Source organism: Anomaloglossus baeobatrachus, chromosome 6, assembly GCF_048569485.1.
Source record: "Anomaloglossus baeobatrachus isolate aAnoBae1 chromosome 6, aAnoBae1.hap1, whole genome shotgun sequence".
NCBI lineage: Eukaryota > Metazoa > Chordata > Amphibia > Anura > Aromobatidae > Anomaloglossus > Anomaloglossus baeobatrachus.
Genome location: NC_134358.1, coordinates 171,441,163 through 171,453,683, shown reverse-complemented (window position 1 = coordinate 171,453,683; position 12,521 = coordinate 171,441,163).

Here is a 12,521-nt window from a genome sequence, read left to right as displayed (position 1 = left end):
GGGTGCGGAGGATGCACTGGTGTCAGGCAGTGATTGTGGCAAGAAGCACCCCATTGCAGGATGTCTCCGGAATCCCAGTCGAGCACAGGCTTGTGTGACCGAAGCCAGGGTATTCCCAGAAGAAGAGCATGTGCCATGCCAGGGAGCACATGGAAGGCGATTGTCTCAGAGTGTAGCAACCCCACTTGCATTGTACAGTTCTCTGTGATGAACCGGATGGGTTCGGAAAGCGGTTTTCCATCCACGGAAGACAGACTGATGGGGGTAGCAAGACATCGGACGAGAATCTGGTGTAGATCCACCACGGACTGCTGGATAAAGTTCCCGGCGGAGCCAGAATCCAGGAACGCATGTACTGACAACCGGATGGAGCCGCAGGACAGGGATACGGGCACCTGGAGAAAAGGAGAGGACTTGGCGTGACCTAGGGTGGCCTCTCCGATGGACCCTAGGCTCTGTAGTTTCCCGGCTTTACTGGACAGTCCTGAATCAGATGTTTGGCACTTCCGCAGTAAAAGCACTCTCCTGCCATTCTCCGATTCCTCTATCGCAGTCTGGACTCAGTGACGCGGTTGACCTCCATGGGCTCGTGCGGAGCAGTAGGCCTGGTGGAGGGAAGTGACATCGGCCTTTGGAAGGTGGGCGCAAGGCGCGGGGTTCTTCTTGTCCGGGTGACCTCTCTGGCACGCTCTTGGAAGCGGAGATCAATACGGGTAGCCAGAGAGATCAGCTCTTCCAGGGTGGTAGGTACATCCCGGCCGGCCAGTTCATCCTTGATTTTTCCGGATAACCCTTCCCAAAAGGCAGCTACCAAGGCGTCATTGTTCCACTTGAGCTCGGAGGACAGAGTGCGGAACTCGATTGCATACTGTCCCACGGTGAGATTCCCCTGGTGGATTCTCATGAGTGAAGAGGCAGTAGATGAGAGACGGCCTTGCTCATCGAACACCTTACGGAAGGTGGTCAGAAAGACGGACAGGACTTGGACGGTCGGGTCATTCTTTTCCCAGAGCGGATTCATCCAAGCCAGAGCCTGACCAGTCAGATGAGACATGATAAATGCGATTTTCGAGCGATCGGTCGCTTGCTGCAGCGGCGACAGCTCAAAGTGCAGGGAGCACTGGTTTAAGAAACCGCGACACAAACGGGGATCCCCTCCATACATGGGTGGGGAGGCCAGGCGAGAAGGAGACATGTATGTCGATAATCCTGCAGAGTCGGGAGTTGTAGAGGAGGCCGGATTCTGCAGGGCATTTAGACGGGAATCCACGGCCGCCATATCTTCAGCCATGCGTCTCTGGGCCTCATGCTGGCGGGACAGTTCCTGCAGTAGTTCACTCAACTGGGAGCTGTCGGAGGATACGGAGGTTTGCATGGATGCCAGACGGGATTCCACAGACTTTATGTAAGCCACGAACCTTGCTTGGGTCTCACGTTGGCGGGAGAGCTCCTGTTGCAGGTCATTCAGCGGGTTAACCGTGATCCCGGCGGAGTCCATGGCCCGAGCAAACTGTTACGCTCACCGAGGAGCGGCGAACGTCCGGAGGTGGACCCACTGGACCGTGCACCGGACTCCCCTGAGAAGACGGCCAGCAGCGAACCCCTATACAGGGACTGTGCGGCGCCTCCCCAGAAGGCCTAAATGCACGGCAGCCAGGGACCGGAGGTAGGAGTCTCTGTACGGCCAGGCGTGGCTCGGGTACGATGTCCGCGGCAGGCGGAACACGGAAGTGGCACCGGAGATGTTTCACAGCAGGTGACGTCCACAGCCGGTACGGTACAGGTAGTGTCCACGGCAGGTATGGCACGGTGACGTCCACGGTAGGAATGGGTGGTGACGTCCACAGCCGGTACGGTACAGATAGTGTCCACGGCAGGTATGGCACGGTGACGTCCACGGTAGGAATAGGTGGTGACGTCCACAGCCGGAATGGTATAGATGGCACTACGGTGAGACACAGGATTAGAATCAGGTAACAAAAGTACGGATCATAAACAAAAGCATAGACAGATTAGGACACTGGCAATGCACTAATAGAGGCGTTGCTCGGGCGCCTGCTGCCGGGGGAAGTGAACTTAAATACCTATTAGGCAGCAGGTGACCTCTGAGATCAGTTCCAGGATTTGGGGCATACCACTTTAAGAAAGGGGGCGTGGCCTCACACGCAGCCTAGAATCACCTACAGCAATTCTGTGTGAGGAGGAAACTGCAGCAGGCCTTGGAGTGGGAGCAACGTCTGCAGAGCCCTGGGGCCGGTAAGTGGAAGGCCTTCTCTGCCTGGGAGTGGGGGCAGGAGTGCATGTGGGAGCCATGCTGGAACTGGGCAGATGTGAGGGAGAGCTCCCCCCCCGGGGTCTGGTGGGACCAGGTGTTACAGAGCTGTATATGTACAAGTGTGTGTCTGTGTATATATATATATATATATATATATACACATATACATATACACATATATACATATACATATATATATATATATATATATATACATATATATATATACATATACATATATATATACATATACATACAGTTAGGTCCAGAAATATTTGGACAGTGACACAAGTTTTGTTATTTTAGCTGTTTACAAAAACATATTCAGAAATACAATTATATATATAATATGGGCTGAAAGTGCACACTCCCAGCTGCAATATGAGAGTTTTCACATCCAAATCGGAGAAAGGGTTTAGGAATCATAGCTCTGTAATGCATAGCCTCCTCTTTTTCAAGGGACCAAAAGTAATTGGACAAGGGACTCTAAGGGCTGCAATTAACTCTGAAGGTGTCTCCCTTGTTAACCTGTAATCAATGAAGTAGTTAAAAGGTCTGGGGTTGATTACAGGTGTGTGGTTTTGCATTTGGAAGCTGTTGCTGTGACCAGACAACATGCGGTCTAAGGAACTCTCAATTGAGGTGAAGCAGAACATCCTGAGGCTGAAAAAAAAGAAAAAATCCATCAGAGAGATAGCAGACATGCTTTGGAGTAGCAAAATCAACAGTCGGGTACATTCTGAGAAAAAAGGAATTGACTGGTGAGCTTGGGAACTCAAAAAGGCCTGGGCGTCCACGGATGACAACAGTGGTGGATGATCGCCGCATACTTTCTTTGGTGAAGAAGAACCCGTTCACAACATCAACTGAAGTCCAGAACACTCTCAGTGAAGTAGGTGTATCTGTCTCTAAGTCAACAGTAAAGAGAAGACTCCATGAAAGTAAATACAAAGGGTTCACATCTAGATGCAAACCATTCATCAATTCCAAAAATAGACAGGCCAGAGTTAAATTTGCTGAAAAACACCTCATGAAGCCAGCTCAGTTCTGGAAAAGTATTCTATGGACAGATGAGACCAAGATCAACCTGTACCAGAATGATGGGAAGAAAAAAGTTTGGAGAAGGAAGGGAACGGCACATGATCCAAGGCACACCACATCCTCTGTAAAACATGGTGGAGGCAATGTGATGGCATGGGCATGCATGGCTTTCAATGGCACTGGGTCACTTGTGTTTATTGATGACATAACAGCAGACAAGAGTAGCCGGATGAATTCTGAAGTGTACCGGGATATACTTTCAGCCCAGATTCAGCCAAATGCCGCAAAGTTGATCGGACGGCGCTTCATAGTACAGATGGACAATGACCCCAAGCATACAGCCAAAGCTACCCAGGAGTTCATGAGTGCAAAAAAGTGGAACATTCTGCAATGGCCAAGTCAATCACCAGATCTTAACCCAATTGAGCATGCATTTCACTTGCTCAAATCCAGACTTAAGACGGAAAGACCCACAAACAAGCAAGACCTGAAGGCTGTGGCTGTAAAGGCCTGGCAAAGCATTAAGAAGGAGGAAACCCAGCGTTTGGTGATGTCCATGGGTTCCAGACTTAAGGCAGTGATTGCCTCCAAAGGATTCGCAACAAAATATTGAAAATAAAATTTATTTTTTGGGTTTGGTTTATTTGTCCAATTACTTTTGACCTCCTAAAATGTGGAGTGTTTGTAAAGAAATGTGTACAATTCCTACAATTTCTATCAGATATTTTTGTTCAAACCTTCAAATTAAACGTTACAATCTGCACTTGAATTCTGTTGTAGAGGTTTCATTTCAAATCCAATGTGGTGGCATGCAGAGCCCAACTCGCGAAAATTGTGTCACTGTCCAAATATTTCTGGACCTAACTGTATATATACATACATATAAATATTATATATATATATATATATATATATATATAGTAAAGGTAAGAAGTCCCAGTACACCGCCTACTCCACGTGTTGCCGTATACACCGCAGTTCAGACCCCGATGGACCATGGAGGGGATCCTGGTGCAGACTCAGAGTGCAAGCCACAAATAATCCAAAGGAGAGAGAGAGTCGCACTCCACGAAGATCTCCATATCATTCCATCTTTATTTTATGAAAACATGCAGGTACAAGCAGTGGGGAGGGTGAGACAAGCCATACAACGCCGGACGACGGCATGCCGTTTCGCTAAATCTTAGCTTCCACGGGTCCAGTGCAAACTGCCAGGTAGTACCGCCCTCTTAAAGGATCTGATTTGATGTATGCTTATATCTGATGGTCCTGAGAAAGGGAGCAGGGCTCCTGAAACGCGTAGACCGATGCAATAATAAAGCTTCATTGATCTGATCCTTTGACTGGTGATCTTTGGCGCGGCTTTGAAGAACCCGGTTTCTACCTCTCTCTGTTATCTGCCGCTTTGGGTTGCTGCTGCCTTGGTCAAGTTTTACATGCGATTACAGTGGTTGTGACTCTCACAACCACATTTGGTGAGTAGTATTGCTCCCCCATCCTATACCCCTACATACGAGGGTAAGACCCTATTGCGCTTTGTTTTTCCACAGCTTCTTCTATTATACACAATAAATACGGCAGTGGCCGTATCTGTTTGGAACCTGCCAGTCTGCCGCTGTCATCTGTGAATCCATAGCCACTCGCTTGGACCAAAGCAAAGATGCCAGCTGAGCTATATTCCCTGTCTCACAAATGGTGTCTCGAATGCAGGCATTAGTGGCTATTGGACTGTGACTGCAGATAAACCGTTCTATGGGCATTGTCTCTTGTTAATGTCCTGGCTGAAAGCTCCTGTGCTGCTTAAGAGCCAAGAGACCAGCAATATGGAGGAGCTGCTGAAACAGTTGGTGCAGGCCAACATTAACCAACAACAGACCAATGTCCAGCAACAACAGGCCAGTGCCCGGCAACAACAGACCAATACTTACCTCCAGAAGGCGCTGGAGCAGCAGCATCAAATGCACCAAGAGCAGTTAAATGCAATAAAGGAGGCCTTGGTTCGGCAGCCGCAAGACGTGGAGGACCGTGCACAAAGCCCTGCCAGTGCGTGGAAAGCTGTACAAAAGACTTTACTTAAAATGGCTGCTGATGATGATGTGGAATCATATCTGGCAGTGTTTGAACGTATTGCAGAACGTGAGCGCCTACCGGTGGACAAATGGGCTGAAGTGGTCGCTCCATTCCTGATTGGAGATCCGCAAAAGGCATATAATGATCTAAGTGGAGCTGATGCTATGGACTATAGTAAACTAAAAGGCGAATTCCTGGCAAGGCTGGGAGTAAACACATATGTACGGGCACAGCGGGTACATCTATGGACTTTTGTGGCACATCAGCCAGCTCGTTCACAAATTCATGACCTTATCCATCTGGTAAAAAAATGGCTGCAACCAGAAACTTTGACGCCCGCACAGATGGTGGAACGTGTTGTCCTAGACAAGTATCTGCGAACCTTAACGGCTAAGAGCCAGAGGTGGGTCGGACAGGGTGACCCAACTAGCGCTGACCAGTTGGTGAATATGGTCGAGCGTTACAGCGCTTCTGAAAGCCTACTCCAGGGGACGCTTTCACCTTGCTGGGGTTCTAGGAAATCGCCTGAAAGTCCTGCTAAAACTACTCCTTTTCCAAAAGAGAATGTTGCAACTAGGGGTAGCAGGTCCACAAAGGACTATGTTAGTGGTGCAATTTCTCAGCAAGTCACCAGGCCCAGACTGAGGTCCCCAACTGGGAGGCAAAGGCCTATACAGTGTTGGCGATGTCGTGGGCTCGGCCACGTAGCTGCTAACTGCCCATTAACTACAGAGCCTATGGACTGTAACACTACAAGGCATCTGTCATTATACGTACAGTCAGTCTGTGCTGCGGAGATCCTCACAGGAAATGAACAACGTGTGTTGCATTGAGGTAAACGGCTATAGTGTGAATGCCATCTTAGACTCTGGCAGTCAAGTAACCTTGGTACATGCTAGCTTGGTGGACCCTGGAGTAATAACAGGTTCAACTGTGGGCATTAGTTGCATACATGGCGATACTAAAAACTACCCCACAGCCTGGGTAACTCTTGCCATGCCCTTGGGGGCGAAAATACATCAGGCGGTGATTGTAAAGACTATGTTGCATAGTGTAATCCTGGGGAGAGACTTTCCCTTATTCTGGGACTTGTGGAACGTTAAAAATGGCGTGAACACCCCGGTTGAGGAAAAACTGGTGAACGATACCCTGGGGTTAGCCCCTGAGCCACTGGAGCAAGATGATAGGGGACCCAACTTAGGGGTAGCGCCAGAATCTGTAGACTCTCCTCTGGCTGTGTTTGCAGGCGAGGCGGACACGCTAGAGGATGTTATAGAGATGCCAGGTCTTGAGGTGGCCCGTGATAATTTCGGGACCGCTCAACACCAAGATCCAACTTTAACAAGGGCATGGGAAAATGTGAAGGTCTCTGAGGGAAACCCAGTGTACCCAGGGGCTCAAAATGTGTTTCCACATGTGGCAGTGCAACAGGGCATGCTATACCATGGTTTTAGACCTGGCACATAAACATCCCTTGGGGGTCCACCTGGCTGGAGAAAAGACAAAAGACCATATTCTGCAACGTTTCTTTTGGCCGGGTCTGGTGGGAGATGTAACTAGGTACTGTCAATCCTGTCCTACATGCCAGTTGACTGCGCCTATGGCACATTTTAGAATCCCCCTGGTACCCTTGCCAAAAATAGAGGTGCCCTTTGAGAGGATAGCAATGGATATAGTCGGTCCATTAGTTAAATCTGCCAGGGGTCATCAATACATTTTGGTGGTACTGGATTACGCCACTCGTTATCCGGAGGCTGTACCCTTACGGAATGCCAAGGCAAAAGCAATTTCAAAGGCGCTTTTGAACATGTTGTCTCGCACAGGCATTCCGAAAGAGATACTTACGGATCAGGGGACCCCCTTTATGTCTCGTATTCTCAAAGAACTATGTAAATTACTAAAAATCTCCCACCTGCGTACCTCAGTGTATCACCCTCAGACAGACGGTCTGGTCGAGCGCTTTAATAAAACCCTAAAGGGGATGTTGAAAAGGGTAGTGGATAAGGACGGGAGGGATTGGGATACTCTCCTGTCATATCTCTTGTTCGCCATACGAGAGGTACCCCAATCCTCCATGGGCTTTTCACCTTTTGAATTGGTCTATGGGCGGTGTCCCAGAGGCCTGTTGGATATTGCCAAGGAGACTTGGGAGCAAGAGGTGACTCCTTACCGCAGTGTAGTTGAACATATAACACTTATGCAGGATAGAATTGCGGCAGTTATGCCAATAGTCAAAGAATGTTTGGAGCGCGCACAACGCGCCCAAAGCAGGGTGTACAACCGGGCGGCTATAACACGAGTTTTTCAACCCGGGGATCGAGTGTTAGTCTTGGTACCTACTGTAGAAAATAAATTTCTTGCAAAATGGCAGGGGCCATACGAGGTGCTGGAAAGAATAGGTGAAGTGAATTATAAGGTACACCAACCAGACAAGAGAAAACCCCAACAAATCTACATAAACTTGCTTAAGTCCTGGCGGGACAGAGAGAGTCTGGTAGTGGAAACTACCCTTGATAGTGGGCCTCGAGTGGCACCAACATCTGAGGTAGGTGACCCCCAGATAGTACCACCAGAGGTGGGTATTGCAGACACGCTATCCAAGACCCAAATACAAGAAACCAAGGAGTTCGTAGAGAGAAATGCAGATACTTTGTTTAGAACTACCTGGCCGTACTCACCTAATTAAACATGACATTGTCACCGACCCTCAGACACGAGTACGGTTAAAACCGTATCGAATTCCTGAGGCTCGGAGACAAGCCATTGCCCGGGAAGTAGACAAAATGCTGGCGCTCAGGGTTATAGAGGAGTCCCGGAGTGAGTGGGCTAGTCCTATCGTGCTGGTGCCCAAGTCCGATGGGACTATCCGGTTCTGTAACGATTTTCGCAAGTTGAATGAGGTATCGAAATTCGATGCCTACCCCATGCCAAGAGTTGATGAACTTATAGAGAGACTAGGTTCAGCCAGATACATATCCACTATTGACTTAACAAAAGGTTATTGGCAGATTCCCCTCACTGACTCTGCCAAAGAGAAAACTGCCTTTGTTACGCCACAGGGACTGTTCCAGTACTGGGATATGCCATTTGGTTTGCATGGAGCCCCAGCCACCTTCCAACGACTAATGGATATTGTCCTAAAGCCCCATGTCCAGTATGCATCCGCATATTTGGACGATATCATTATCTTTAGTGATAACTGGGAAACTCATTTGCCAAAGGTGTAAGCTGTCTTGGACTCTCTAAGGACTGCCGGCTTGACTGCCAATCCCAAGAAGTGTACATTGGGGTTGGAAGAAGCTCGCTATCTGGGATACATCATTGGTAGAGGAGTTATAAAACCTCAGGCAAACAAAGTGGACTCCATTCAGAATTGGCCACAACCGGTCACCAAAAGACAGGTCAGAGCCTTTTTGGGGATCGTTCGTTATTACCGGCGGTTCATCAAAAATGTTGCTACCATCGCAGCCCCACTCATGAATCTTACCAAGGGGTCAACCTCTGTCTCAATAAAGTGGAACGCAGAAGCAGAGGACGCCTTTCAAAGGTTGAAAAAGGCTTTATGTGACCAACCAGTGTTGGTTACCCCAAACTTTACACGCGAGTTTATTGTTTAAACAGATGCCTCTGGTGTTGGCCTCGGCGCGGTGTTTTCACAAGAAGTGAACAGCGAGGAACACCCAGTGGGCTATCTAAGCATAATACTTACGGAGGCAGAACAAAAATACAGTGTGGTTGAGCGAGAAGCCTTAGCTGTGAAGTGGGCCCTAGAAACCCTGCGCTATTATTTACTAGGACGCCGATTTAGGCTAGTGATGGACCATTCACCCCTGACATGGATGTCCCAGGCAAAAGAGGGCAATGCGCGGGTGACACGCTGGTTCTTGGCATTACAAAATTTTAAATTTTCAGTGGAGCACAGAGCAGGCACGGCGCATGGGAATGCAGACACGTTGTCTAGAACGCACTGCTTGCTAAGTCATTGTGTACGACCCCACAGGCTCGAACAGAGGGGGGGAGTATGTGAGATGCCGAGGGGAGAAGTACTAGAGAACAGGTATGTTTCCCCTCGGTTCATTTCATATGTCTCCATGTATTGATTGTTGAGCGGTTGGCCCATGCAAATGGGCTGGGAAAAGTTGGGAAAGTTATATCTGGCTCAGCAATAAGTTAATCACTGAAGCCTGTTTATTTCATTGTAATTTTGGGCTTGGTTTTTCCTGGAGCAATCAGTAGGAATGGCAGTGGGACTGGTTGCTCCCTTCTGCACATTTAATCCAGGGTTTTGATTCCTCACTGGATCAGCTGAAATAATCAGGAGGCATTCAGAACAGAGAGGCTGCTGAGGAGAGGTACAGGCTCATGGCTGCTGGGGCTGAGACGCCATACCTCCACTGGCTGTGCTGAGGAACCCACACTGTAAGAGAATACTGTTTTGTTTGTTACATAGGTTTATTTTGTAGTTAGCATTCTGTTGTTAGTTAGTGGCCAGACGGCCTAGACGTTTATTTTCCTGTTTTTGCATGTGTAACACTGAGGGATAAGTGTACACAATAAACACGGCAGTGGCCGTATCTGTTTGGAACCTGCCAGTCTGCCGCTGTCATCTGTGAATCCATAGCCACTCGCTTGGACCAAAGCAAAGATCCCAGCTGAGCTATATTCCCTGTCTCACAATATGTATGTGTGTCTGTCTCCCATGTATGTATGTATGTATATGTGTGTGTATTTTTGTCCATGAATGAATGAATGTATGTATGCATGTATGTATGTATATAAATAAAAATTACATACACAGTATACATGTGTGTGTGTCTGATGTATGTATGTGTCTGTGTCCCGTGTATGTTTATACTGATATAGAAGGGTTAATAGTTTCTCTATTTCTTCATTAAAGATTTATTGTTATTAGTAAGTATATCTGATGGTAGTTCATAGTCATGGAGCCTACGGAATAAGAGACCGGCTCAAGGATTATTATGGTCTCTAAATGTTCTTCTAATCTTCTCCTTATCTCATATGCATGACTCTACATTTTTGTTTTGCTAAAACTTAAAGGTCATATGAACAACTGGTAAAGTTCAGCTAGACGTTTTTTTTCTCTTTCTTTTGCAATATCACATTGATCTGTAAATGGTATAAATAAACTGTACTTTCCTTAAATAAACAGAAGAAATTGATCATGCTCACATGGATGCTGGTCTTTTCTCTCCGAGCGCTCGATCTTGATTAGGTCTGAAGAGGCCTAACTCAAGAGGACCTCGCTGATGATCCCATAAGCTGACTTGTGACAAAACAGAACAGCTACAACAGTTTTGGCGCCCAACGTGGGGCCGTGGCCAACCAGCCTATTCGGAAGAAGTTTTGGGGACTCTTGAGACAGTGAAATTTCAGCTGCAGCAAGGTGAGAAGCTTTATTCTTACACTTCATTTCACTCTCTCTGATTTCCCGAATATTCTGGGTAAGGCTGTACACACGGTTCAAGAACTCTGGCATCACCAGTGAGTATTGTTTTTTTCATGCATGTCTGAATGAGAGTTGAAATATAGAGTAATAAGATAATCTGTTGTCCGTCCATTAACTGATTGCATAGATTGCATAGTACGGAATTTGGGACAGTCTCTGTATAATTGCATTTGCTGTGTTGCTGTTGCTGTGTTTTGTGTTTTGCTTTGGCCATCTTTGCATCTTTGATGGGCAATACACTGGTCTAGGGATATGTGTTCATAAGTGGTTTCATATTAATGCCTAGATAAAGTAGGCAGGCAATAGGTTGTTGTATATTGATGAGAAGCCTCTGAATAACAAAGTGACAAGTAATTGAGATAAGAGACTTGGTGAAATAATATGTATGTATAAGCCTAATGGTTATAGGTCATACTGTGGACTGTGAAAAGATGTTCCGGTTGTGAAATGTCACAGGGCATAGCCATATAGAGTATTTGAGTGGATACCTGACATATGTATTTTTTCCCATCAGTGTCAAGAGCGGTTTAGATAATTTTATTTGCATGTGAGGATAACTGATCCTTGGAAGGTGTATTGTTACATGTGCTTCTGGAATCAATGAATGAGTAGGACAAGTGGTCCTGGGATCTGTCCTTATAGTGAGATATTGTGTGTTTCTTCCCCTCAAAATGGGGATGAAGGTTTTATAGTAAAGTAGGATATTAGTGCTGTGAAGGTATATAAGTGGTCTCAATTTTCTGCAGGGATTGTGTATTATACCAGTGGGTATTAGGATTGTGTTTTGGAAGCTGAATCTGAACGAGATAACACTCTTGCTAAACAAACTGTGTGCTGAAATTCTTTTGGGAGGGGTCAAGTGAACAGCTGCGCGATTTTCTGCCCTTTGTGAGAAGTCAGCTCTGTTAATTGTATTGGTTTAACTCTAGTTTACGTTGGTGGCTGAAATAGTTTGTAAAGGACCAGCATGGAGTAGCCAAACTGCACATCAGGTCAAGTGGGTTAGAGAGCATTTGTGGCCTTCCCACTTACATGGAGGTGGTCTAGCAGGTGAGAGGACTATCACACCTGGTCCTTCCTGCTTTAGTCATCTGGTCTATTGGGTGAGAGGTGTTTTTAACCCTTCCCAATACGCCCTACAAGTGTAGCAGGTGAGAGTGAATGCTGATTGAGCCTTCTTGCTACCACTTGAGAGCCCATTCTGACTTGCCAGGAGACGTGTGGCCTGTTAACAAGGTTCAGGGACACTGAGAGGGCATTTGCAGAAAGGTGGGCTGTGTGGGAATAAGTTGAAGCCATGGGCAACTTGTTCAGTGTGCAGCGTGGGGCTCCAGCAGGATCCAAAACAGCCAAACAGATAGTGCAAGAAAGAGAAGGCAAAGAAGCAGTGAAAAATGTCAGACCGATACTCAAAAAGGCAGACATGCCAGAGTACGGATGTTTGGATGTTGAGAAATGGCACAGATTCAGGGAAGAAAAGAGAGGTTGGATAAAAGACAAGAGGGTAGAGCAACAAGTAAATAAATGGTGTCGTGTGGCTGAAGAGGTGCAGCATTGTGGATATAAAGAGACCACAGCGGGAGATAAGGTGTATTATGAATGTTTTAATGCACCAAAAGCAGGAATTGTGACTGCTACCGCCCCCCCTTCACATAAGCAGAAACCCAG